Source organism: Chlorocebus sabaeus, chromosome 9, assembly GCF_047675955.1.
Source record: "Chlorocebus sabaeus isolate Y175 chromosome 9, mChlSab1.0.hap1, whole genome shotgun sequence".
Classification (NCBI taxonomy): Eukaryota; Metazoa; Chordata; class Mammalia; order Primates; family Cercopithecidae; genus Chlorocebus; species Chlorocebus sabaeus.
In genome coordinates this window covers 117,903,858-117,916,227 of record NC_132912.1, presented here as the reverse complement: position 1 = coordinate 117,916,227, position 12,370 = coordinate 117,903,858, and the positions used below count along the sequence as shown (strand labels likewise).

Here is a 12,370-nt window from a genome sequence, read left to right as displayed (position 1 = left end):
CAGTGCTGGCTTAATAGGTATTCCCTGTTCAGTAGCAAAACTGGTACGTTTAGTTGCTCACTGGCAAATGTGATCATAGACTCCAGCCAAGGTATGTAGCACTTCTGGATTTCTGGGTGATCCCTTCCCTTTGGTATCTAGTCCTTCTAACACTTTTGTAACTAATTTCCGATATTAAAATCCCACTCTGCTTGATGTATCTAGAAGAGATTCATTTCCCAATGCAGTTTCACTAATAAAAACACCAATCATATGCAAGGGATGCTCTTTTTTTTTTTTTTTTTTAATTATACTTTAAGTTCTAGGGTACATGTGCATAACGTGCAGGTTTGTTACATATGTATGGGATGCTCTTAAGAAACGCATATGAAAAATCCACAATTTCTTGGCCTTAGAAAATTTACTCTAAAAAGCAGCTATATAAAAATATGTTATTTGTTTTTAATTATGCATATAGATCATATATCCATACTTCCCCTAACCGGCCACCTAAAATGTGGCTTCCTAGTCAGCTCATTGAAAATACCGAAATCAACTAATAGAAAATGATAATGCTTAAAAACTCTTTGCATTTACAAAATTCTAAGGTAGTAAAGAAAATGATTCTACAATGGTCATAAAAAATAGAAATATCAAAAAAAAGTCATCCAAGCCTCTGGTACTTTACCTGTTAAGAAACTTTGTGGTACTCATATGTAACTAATGGGCATTACATTTTGGAGTTAATTTCCAAAAAATGATGTAAAAGACAACTTATCAGAAATAATTTGATTAATATGCTTTAACCACTTATTATAACTATATATATAAATTTGAACTAAAAGATTTTCATATTTTTATTCATTTTCTTTTAATAAAGATGAACTGGATCCTTACAAAAAAACATTAAGAGGTATAAAATGTAAAAAAGTTACCCTTTCCCCCAACCCACTACCTAGAGGTACTTTCCACAATTTGTTATGTACAGACTATTTTCAAACTACAGTTCTGAATATTTTAGTATACATAAACCACATGTATATGATGTACATAGATATGTTTATGTATATGTGTGTGTGTGTATATATATTTGTACCCCTAAAAAGTACTATGTTGCAACTACTGTTTCACTTAACAAGATATTTGGGGCATCATTCTGTGTCCCATTTATTACTTTTTTAACAGCTAAATTCCATTGTGTTGATAATACATAATTTATTTAAATAACTCCACATTGTTACTTATTTGGGTTTCAATTTGCCCTTAGAAACAATGGTGCAATAAACAACCCTGGAATCAACAGCAGCATCATTCTCTAATAGAGCACAGTTCTCAGTAACTCCTCATTATCTCATTTAATAATAACCTTTGGGGGGTTATATTATTGCTATCTCTTCTTTACAACTTAGGAAATTCAAAGCTAGAAAAATTGAATAACACATCAAAAGTTTAAAAGTTAATAAGTGGAACAGGATAGTGTAGACTGATTTTTCCCTGCTCCTACCCACAGACCTTAGAAATTGTGTAAGAGACAACCAAAGAAAAAATCTAAAAAGTGTAAAGAGTAAGGCAGACTGGCTAGGGACTGGAGGATGTGTGTCGCATGACACTCACTCACCCAACAGAAGAAGGTTACTCAGGCCCAGCATTTCTCAACCCACATCCTTACAATAAAAGGTTACTTGGATAGGCTTATTCCTTACCCAAATTGAACAAGAGTCCCATGGACAACACCAGATGACCGGAGCAGCACTAGCAAGAGGGACCCGCCAAATACTACTTATAGTTAAGTATGCAGGGAAAGCACTCCCCTTCCCCACAAGGCCTAAGACTGGAAAGGGAGATCTCACCACGAGAGCTGAAGGCAAAACCCAAACTAGGTGACTACCTGCTAAGATAAAAGATTTAAAATAGGACCCAGAAACTCCCATTATAAAACCCAAAATGTCAAGATACAATCAAAAATTCCTTGTCATACCAACAAGAAGAAAAATCACAACTTGAATGAGAAAAGACAATCAAGTAATACTGAGATGAATGGATCAGATGTTAAAATTATCTAAAAAGAATTTTAAAGTAGCCATGATAAAAATACTCCAACAAGTAATTATAAATATTTTCAACTTTTATTTTGAGTTCTAGGGTACAAGTGCAGGTTTGTTACATAGATAAATCTATGTCATGGGAGTTTGTTGTACAGATTATTTCATCACCCAAGTATTAAGCCTAGTACCCATTAGTTATTTTTTGTGATCCTCTCCCTCCTTCCATGATTCACCTCCAACAGGCCCCAGTGCGTGTTTTTCACCTCTATGCGTCCATGTGTTCTCATCATTTAGCTCCCACTTATAAGTGAGAACATGCAGTATTTGGTTTTCTGCTCCTGTGTTAATCTGCAAAGAATAATGGCCTGCAGCTCCAACCATGTCCCTGCAAAAGACATGATCTCATTGTTTTTCGTGGCTGCATAATATTCCATTGTGTATATGTACTACATTTTCTTTATTCCGTCTATCATTGATGGGCATTTAGGTTGATTCTTTGCTATTGTGAATAGTGCTGCAATGAACATATGTGTGCATGTGTCTTTATAATAGAATAATTTATTAATATATTTCTTTGGATATATACCTAGTAATGGGATTGCTGAGTTAAATGGTATTTCCGTCTTTAGGTTTTTAAGAAATACCACAGTGTCTTCCACAATGGTTGAACTAACTTACACTCCCACCAACAGTGTATAAGCATTCCTTTTTCTCTGCAACCTCACTACTATTACAAATTATCTTGAAACAAACAAAAATATCTCAGCCAAAAAAAGAAAAGTTTAAAAAAAAACTACAATAACAAATAAAAACTAACTGCATAGGCTCAATACCAGAGTGGAAATGACAAAGGAAAGAATTGTTAAACCTGAGGATAGAACAATAAAATTTATCGAGAGAGGGAGTGGGACAAGGGGTGAAAAAGTAACTATTGGGTACTAGGCTCAACACCTGTGTGACAGGATCAATCATAGTCCAAACCTCAGCATCATGCAATACAGCAACAAACCTGCATTTGTATTCACCCCCCTGAATTTAAAATAAAAGTAAAAATTATAAAATTAAACAAAAAATTAAAAATAAAAATAAATTAAATAAATAATAAAATTTATCCAATATGAAAAATAGAGAAAACAGACGGGGGGTCAGGGAAAGTGAACAGAGTCTCAGAGACCCTTAGGACAATAACAAATGATCCCACATTTGTAGCACCATAAACCCAGAAGTAGAAGAAAAAGAAATGGGGCTTACAGAGTTTTTAAAGAAATGATGGCCAAATACTTCCAAATTTCGTAAGACATAAACCTACAGATTCAAGAAACTAAGTAAATCTTAAATAGGTTAAACCCAAAGAAATCCATGCCAAGACACCTCATAATTAAACTTCTAAAAACCAAAGAAAAGGAAAAAAATATTGAAAGTAGCCAGAGTGAAATGACAAATTACCTAGGAAAACAATAATTTTAATAATAGTGGACTTCTCATGTGAAACCATGGAAGCCCAAAAGAAGTAACACAACTGTTTTCAAATGTTGGAGAGAAAAAGAACTGTAAACTATAAATTCTATCTCCAGTGAAACTATCCTTCAGAAATTAAGAAGGAAAAAAAATTCTTAAATTTAAAAAAACTAAAAGAATTTGTCATTAGCAGTCTCTCCTTAAACAATGGTTAAAGGAATTTCTTCAAACAGAAAGATGAAGGAAGGAAGCCTGGAGCATCAGAAAAGAAGTCAGAATTACAAATAGAGCAGAAATATGAGTACAAACAACAGATTATCCTTCTCACGGATGTTTATTAATAATATATGATGGAAAAAAATTATAACACCATCTGATACTCAAGATAATGATATTTAAAAGTGAGAAAAGTAAAGGTAAAGTGATATAAATGAAAGCAAGGTTTCTACGTCTCACCTGAGGTGGTAAATCATTGATGCCAGTAGACTGTGATAAGTCAAATAAGTGTATTTTAATACCCAGACTAACCACTAAGAAAATTATACAAAAGATACTACCAAAATCATACAAAGAGATACTATAAAGAAAACTATATAAGTGCATCAAAATGGAATCCTTCCTAAAAATTATTCACATAACTCACAGGAAGCAAGTAAAGAGAAAAAGAGGTACGAGAAAATGAAACAAACAGAAAACAAGTAATAAAATAGCAGACTAGGTCACTAACATATCAAAATTACCTTAATTGTAAATGATCCATTTATAAAACATTCTTGGAATTACAAAATTATAAAAATGGTGGTGCTGAGGTGGTACAAAATGGTGGTACAAAATGGTGGTACAAAATGGTGGTACAAAATTACAAACTGGTGGTGCTGAGGAGCCAGGGTAGAAAGGAGGTAGGTGTGGTTAAAGGGGCAATGAGAAGGATCTTTGGGGTGAAGAACTACTCTATTTCTTAACTGTGATGGCAGATACATGAAACAACATGTGTGATAAAACTGCACAGAATGAAATATGCACACACACACACACAAATGAATACAAATAAAACTGGGGATATCTGAGTAAAATCATAGGATTATATCCATGTCAGTATCTAGACTTAAAATGTTACACATTTGTGCAAGATGTTACCATGAGAGAAAACTGTGTAAAGGGTATACAGAATCACTCTCTTATTATTTCTTACAATTATATACCTGTAACTACATCTATCTCAAAACAAAAAGTTTATTTTAAAAATATAATGTTCACCCTACTAGTAATCAGCATAATTCATTATGAAATAAAGTATTTCACTTAACTACTTGACAAACATTTTTTTAAAAACTTTTGGAATTGTAAGAGCCAAGATACAGGTCTAACACCAAAATGTGCATTCTTAAGTACTACCTCAATGTTTCTCTAGGTTCAGTTACTAGCAGTTCAGGCAAGGAATTCATAAGTGGTATAGTAGTTTCAGATGAAAAATTAAGGACACAATTGTGTTCCCATACAGGAGACAAATTTTAAAAGTAAGATTAATTTGATTCACATTATCATATTCTTCTTAAGTTTTGCATTTGGAAATGTGTATATACTCTAAGGAACCAGCTGGTCTCAATAAACATGCAAGGTAACAAAATATAGATCACCTCAGAAAAAGTATTTTCTTAACCTCTGTTGTTATTTGAATATGCATGAATTTTTTTTCAGTTTGGTAGTGTGCTTTATCATATTCTCAATTTATAAAAAAGTAAATCAATGGTTCAGAAGTAGGTCATTAACGAGAAAAGACAGTGGTGAAAACAGATGCATGAATACATGAACTCAGGATACTACTGCAAAAGTAAAAAGCAAAAATGACTCAAATATACCAAGAGTTCTTCATTAGTCCATGATAGAGTAATCTGGAAAGCATTTCCTGCCACAAACAACTCAAAAACCAGGAAAAACAAATAAAAATAAAAATAAAAAATGCTTTACGAATACTGGATACCAAGTAGCATAAGACTGTTATCCTGTGACAGCATAGGACTACGACTCTAAAAGAAACAGAAACAACATAGGCTCTATGATTGCCAGAGCATACTGTTTGTAGGCAATACCCTGGCCATGACACAAGATGGGGGAAGTAAAGAGAAATAAATAAACTTTTTAGTGTGAAATATTTCTCTTCTTTAAAGAGAAATAAATAAATATTTTACTTCGGCTTGTTATCCAACATCTGTGAAGCATTTTTCATATATTTTTTCTGGTTTTTGAGTTGTTTATGGCAGGAAATCCTTTCCAAATTACTCCATCATGGCCTAATGAAGAACTCTTGGTATATGTGAGTCATTTTTACTTTTCACTTTTACAGTAGTTTTTGCTTTTATAGTATTTTAAGTGAAATACTATATTTCATAATGAATTACCCTGATTACTTGTAAGGTGAACAGAAACTCAGTGAGATCCAAAATAGAGTGGTGATCTCACTAACTTGAGAAAACAAAGATTAGAGTTTAAAGAAATCATGTACCCTAGAACTTAAAGTATAATCACAAAAAAAGAAAGAAATCAAATCAGCTCACACACAGAGAAAACTCAGAGATCTGCAGAAAAGTCCCAAATGTCTTTAGCTGAGTACTGATCTGTAAGTACAAAGGGGGAAAAACTACTTAAGGCTATGGAAAGGACCAAGAAAAAGCTAGTAAACAACTCTTGACTCTTACACAGCGCTGGGAACAGTTTGCGCTCCAAGCAACAATAGAAAAATGACCTCATACTACAGGAGGCATTAGGTAGAGACCTGAGAAGGGCTGTAGTACCAAAATAAATCAGCAATAAACTTAAAGTTGCCCTGGATCCACTCTAACAAGACTAAGGAGCAAACTCCCAGAATGTTCAAACTGGTAAAAGGCAACTTAACTGCGTGTCAGTACAAAGTCCAACACTTCTTAAAAGAACACCACAAAACCTAATTAGCCAACAAGTTTAAAATATGCATGTCTAAAATGTATGAAAAAAATTAACAAGTATAGAAGGCAAAGAAAATATAATTCATAACAAAAAGAATATCATTCAATAGAAAGAGACCCAGAAATAAAACAAAAGATAGAAGTCGTAGAACAGAATGTTTTAAAAAATGATTAGAAATATACTCAAATATGTTTAATAATGTTGCAGAAAACATGAATATGATGAAGAGTAATAGAAAATTTTTTAGAAACTAAAATAGAATGCCTATAAATGAAATAGAATGCCTATAAATGAATGCCTCAAATGAAAAATACATTTAACAGAATTAGCACAAGATTAGAGAGTATAGAATAGTGAACTTATATAGAAATAGAAACTATCCAAAATGAAGCGCATAAACAAAAAAGATTTAAAACCTATATAACAATATCAAGTAGCCTAATCTAGAGTGATAAGAGTTTGAGATAAGTGATGGTGATGTGGTGGACAGAAATATTATTTGAAAAAATAGTTTCCAAAATTTAACAAAATCTATAATTCCACAAAACCGAGAAACTCAAAGAAATACACACAAGATTAGGGGGTGGGGGGCAAGTGGGAAATATAACTCACACCAAGAATTTCATGAAGTGATGAAGACAAAAAAGCAGAAGAACAAAGATAAAAATGACAGCTGACTTTTCATCAGAAACCACTTGCAAGTCAGAGGACAGTGGAGTCATATTTTTAAGCTAGAAAATGTCGGGGCAGTGGGGGCATGGGAAGGAAATGGCAACAGATAATTCTATATTAAAAACAAAGGAAAACTATCAAAACAGAATTCTGCACTCGGCAAATTTTTTTTCAGAAATGAAAGTGAAAGAAAAATTTTCAGACTAAAAGAAAAAAAAAAAAATCAGAGACTTGCCTTACAAGAGATGGCAACAAAATTCCTTGGACTGAATGAAAATTATACCTGCTATTGCCAAGAGACACATGAAAAAATGCTCATGCTCACTGGTCATCAGAGAAATGCAAATCAAAACTACAATGAGATACCATCTCATGCCAGTTAGAATGGCGATCATTAAAAAGTCAGGAAACAACAGATGCTGGAGAGGATGTGGAGAAATAGGAACACTTTTACACTGTTGGTGGGATTGTAAATTAGTTCAACCATTATGGAAGACTGTGTGGTGATTCTTCAAGGATCTAGAACTAGAAATACCATTTGACCCAGCAATCTCATTACTGGGTATATACCCAAAGGATTATAAATCATGCTACTATAAAGACACACACATGCACACGTATGTTTATTGTGGCACTATTCAACATAGCAAAGACTTGGAACCAACACAAATGTCCATCAATGATCGACTGGATTAAGAAAATGTGGCACATATACACCATGGAATACTAGGCAGCCATAAAAAAGGATGGGTTTATGTCCTTTGCAGGGACATGGATGAAGCAGGAAACCATCATTCTCAACAAACTATCACAAGGACAGAAAACCAAATACCACATGTTTTCACTCATAGGTGGGAGTTAAACAACGAGAACACATGGACACAGGATGGGGAATATCACACACCGGGGCCTATCGGGGAGTGAGGGGCTGGAGGAGGGATAGCATTAGGAGAAATACCGAATGTAAATGATGAGTTGATGGGTGCAGCAAACCAGCGTGGCTCATGTATACCTATGTAACAAGCCTGTACGTTGTGCACATGTACCCTAGAATTTAATGTATAATTAAAGAAAAGAAAATTATGCCTGCTATTATACAGAATTTGGATTTATACAGATGAATAAAGAGAATAGAAAAAAGTTAATATTTGGATAAATATAAATCATCTCTCATTTTTATCTCTCTAAAATGATAATTTACTGTTCAAACATTATAACAATTGTGTTGTTTATAACATATATAGATATGATATTAGCTCAAGAGAAATAATTTTAAAAATAAGGTATACTATTTTAAGGTTCTGACACTATATATGAAGTGATTAAGGTAGAATCTGATAAGCTAAAGATGTATATTGTAAATAATACAGCAACCATTTGAAAAAAAAGATGTAGTTAATAATAGTCCTACAGATTCAGGAACCTGAGCAAACCACAAACAAGGTATTTTTTTAAAAATCCACACCAAGCATATAACAATTAAACTGTTGAAAAATAAAAATGAAGAAATCATCTTGGAAGCTGCTACAAAAAAATAACAAATTATATAAGGGAACAACAATTTAAATGACTATGGTTTTATCATAAGAAATCAGAAAGGCCAGAAAGAAGTGGCCCAACATTTCTGAAGTGCTAATAACTACAACTCAGAATTCTATATGCAACAGAAACATCCTACATGTATAAGTGTGACATAAAGGCATTCTCAGATACAGAAAAACTAAGATAATCTATACAGTCAGTGTAGCTGCTCTAAAAGAAATGCTAAATGAGGCTCTTCAGATAGAAGGGATATGAAGCAGAAGGCAACTTGGAATGAGGAAATAACAATATAAATGGTAAATTTCTGGGTAAATGAAATTCACTGCTCTTCCCTTTTTGAGTTCTTTAAAGTATGCCTGATGGTTGAAAGCAAAAATATTAACAAGGCCTTATGGGATTTTCAATGTTTGTAGAAGAAATATATAAGAAATGGTAGCATATGAAAGGAAAAGGTAAAGGTACCTGTAATGTGGTAAGGTTTCTGCATTCCAAACCACGTGACAAAATATTGATTCTTAGTACGCTCTAAAAACTATTACTTTTTAATTTATGGAGCAATCACTTAAAAATTACAAAGAGATAATAGTAAATATCACATTAAGACCACCCAAATGTCCATCAATGACAGGCTGGATTAAGAAAATGTGGCACATATACATTATGGAATACTATGCAGCCATGAAAAAGGATGAGTTCATGTCCTTTGTAGGGACATGGATGAAGCTGGAAACCATCATTCTCAGCAAACGATTGCAAGAACAGAAAAGCAAACACCACATGTTCTCACTCATAGGTGGGAACTGAACGATGAGATCACTTGGACACAGGAAGAGGAACATCACACCCTGGGGCCTGTTGTCAGGTGGGGGGAGGGGGGAGGGATAGCATTAGGAGATATACCTAATGTAAATGACGAGTTAATGGGTGCAGCACACCAACATGGCACATGTATACATATGTAACAAACCTGTACATTGTGCACATGTACCCTAGAATTTAAAGTATAATAAAAAAGAAAAAAAAAGAAAATTTTTCAATAAAGATGTTTAATATGAAAAAACGATTAAAATGGAATACTAAAAAATGTTCAAATACTCCAAATGAATACAGGAAAAAGGAAACAAGAATAAAAATCAGGAAACACAAAGAACTGAATAATAAAATAGTAGACCTAAGTTTAAATATATCAACAATTACATTCAAGAAGTTAATAATGGAGAAAAAATGAAATCGTAAGAGTAAAAAGAAACTAATAGAATAATTAAAGGGCAAAAATCCAAACAGCATGATTAAACCCAAGCATATTGATAATTACATTAAATATAAATTGTCTAAAGCTGTCAATTAGAAGGCAACATCTGTCACATTGAAAAAAAATAGGTAAAGTCCTATCAGCTATCAAAGAGACTAAAATATATGAAAGTATAAAACTCACTATTAAAAGTAAGGACACAATTCAAAATATTCTAATACTGTAATGGTGGTGTGTGAATCACTATTATCCGTAGTATAAAGGTTAATAGACAAAAGTGTTAAAAATAATAGCTACAATAATTTGCTAAGGAATATACAATAAAATATATAAATCATGACATCAAAAACATAGAATGTGAGGGGCAGAGTTGGCATAAAAGTGTAGAGTTATTTTATGTGATCTAAGTTAAGATGTTATCAGCTTAAAAGAGCGTTACAACTATAAGATTGAATCACTAATCAAAAGTTTTAGAATCATTAATCAAAAACCCCCCCAACAAAAAAAGCCCACGAAAAAATGAGCTTCGCTAATGAATTCTACCAAATATCTAAAGAAGAATTGACAACAATCCTTTTCAAACTTTTCCACAAAATAGAAGAGGAGGGAACACTTCCAGACTCATTTCTCAAGGCCAGCATTACCCTAAAACCAAAGCCAGACAATGACACTATAAGAAAAGAAAAATGAAGGCCAATATTCCTGATAAATACGGAAGGAAAAATCTTCAACAAAATACTAGCAAATAAAAATCAAGATCACAGTAAAAGATTCATTCACTGTGATAAAATGGAATTTATCCCAAGGAAGCAATGATGGGTTAACATGCAAAAAATCAAATAATGTGATACACCACATTAACAGAATGAAGGACAAAAATTCTATGATCATCTCAATAGATGCAGAAAAAGCATTTGACAGAATTCAACATCTTTTCATGATAAAAGCTCTCAGCAAATTAGGTATCAAAGGAATATACTTCAACATAATAAAAGCCATATGTGACAAGTCCACATCCAACACTACAGTGGTGAAAAGTTGAAGGCTTTTCCTCTAATATTAAGAAAAAGACAAGGATGCTCATTCCCACTACTTATATTCAACATAGTACAAGAAGCCCTAGCCAGAGAAATTAGACAAAAGAAAGAAATAAAAGACATCCAAATTGGAAAGAAGTGTTGCCTCTGTTTGCAGATCACATGATGTTATATGTAGAAAACCCTAAAGGCTCCACCAAAAAACTGTAAAAAAAAAAAATAAATAAACAAATTCAGTAAAGTTGCAGGATATGAATAAACATACAAAAATCAGTAGCATTTCTATATGCTAACAATGAACTATCTGAAAAAGAAACCAAAAAACGATCCCACTTATATCAAAAACTAAAATAAAATACTTAAAAAGAAGTAAGGATTATATCTCCAAGATATTATTTACCAATAAGACTATATATTCTTTACTTGATTATGTCTATATTTTTAAATTTAGAAATATAGTAATTTCAACCATAAGATAAATTTTAAAGTTAACCCAATCTAGGCCGGGTGCAGTGGCTCATTCCTGTAATCCCAGCACTTTGGGAGGTCAAGACAGGAGGATCACTTGAGGCCAGGAGTTCAAGAGCAGCCTAGTCAACATAGTGAAACCTGTCTCTACTAAAAATACAAAAAAAAAAAAAAAAAAAAAAAAAAAAAAAAGCCAGGCATGGTGGTGCACATCTGTAGTCCCAGCTTCTCAGGAGGCTGAGGCACAAGAATCGCTTGACTTCAGGAGGCATAGGTTGCAATGAGCCAAGATCGTGCCACTACACTCCAGCCTGGAATGACAGAGCAAGACTCCATTTCAAAAAAAAAAAAGTTGGCCCAATCTAGTTTTATACTTTTAAGAATCCTAAGCGGCTCAAAAGTAAATTAAATGCTCAAGAAGAGTACATTTTATACTTGATCACGTACCAAGAAATGACCAGATCATGGGCTTGTTTCCTAGCTTGCCTTTCCATAAGCATTCAGTTAGACAGTTAAGACACGAGGGGGCTATTATTTACGGTGAAGCTGACATAGAGTGTGTTTTTTCTCTAAGAAGTCATGGTAGATGTCTTCAAAAGATTCCCTTCAACAGCTTACATGGCAAACACCAATCTCTATTACTGCTCTAGCTTTGAAGTTTCACTTGTTTACATTTGTTGGCAGAGTACAACCACTTTTTTGAAAACTTTTATACTTATAGATGCCATAATAAAAGAAACTCATTGTTGTTAGGGCTTTTGAACCCTGCCTCTGGTTGTAATAACAGAATAGCTGTGTATTAAAATACAACCATTTCAAAATTCCACAATGACCAAGCTATTCTCTAATTCTAATAAACAAGTAACAAAAAAAACAATTTTTAAAAATTTGTGGCTAACCCCAAATTGTTGGTATTATCTAAATTCAGCAGAAATGAAATAAATGTGATAAAACTGAACTGTATTTGTTCTTTG

The 12,370-nt window shown here is 33.1% G+C and overlaps 1 protein-coding gene across 3 annotated transcripts in view; it reads right to left on the bottom strand.

Annotated features, from left to right (window-relative positions):
• The window catches only part of ATRNL1 (attractin like 1), an 809,729-nt gene that overhangs the window by 693,610 nt on the left and 103,749 nt on the right, over positions 1 to 12,370 (bottom strand). The window lies entirely within an intron of this gene.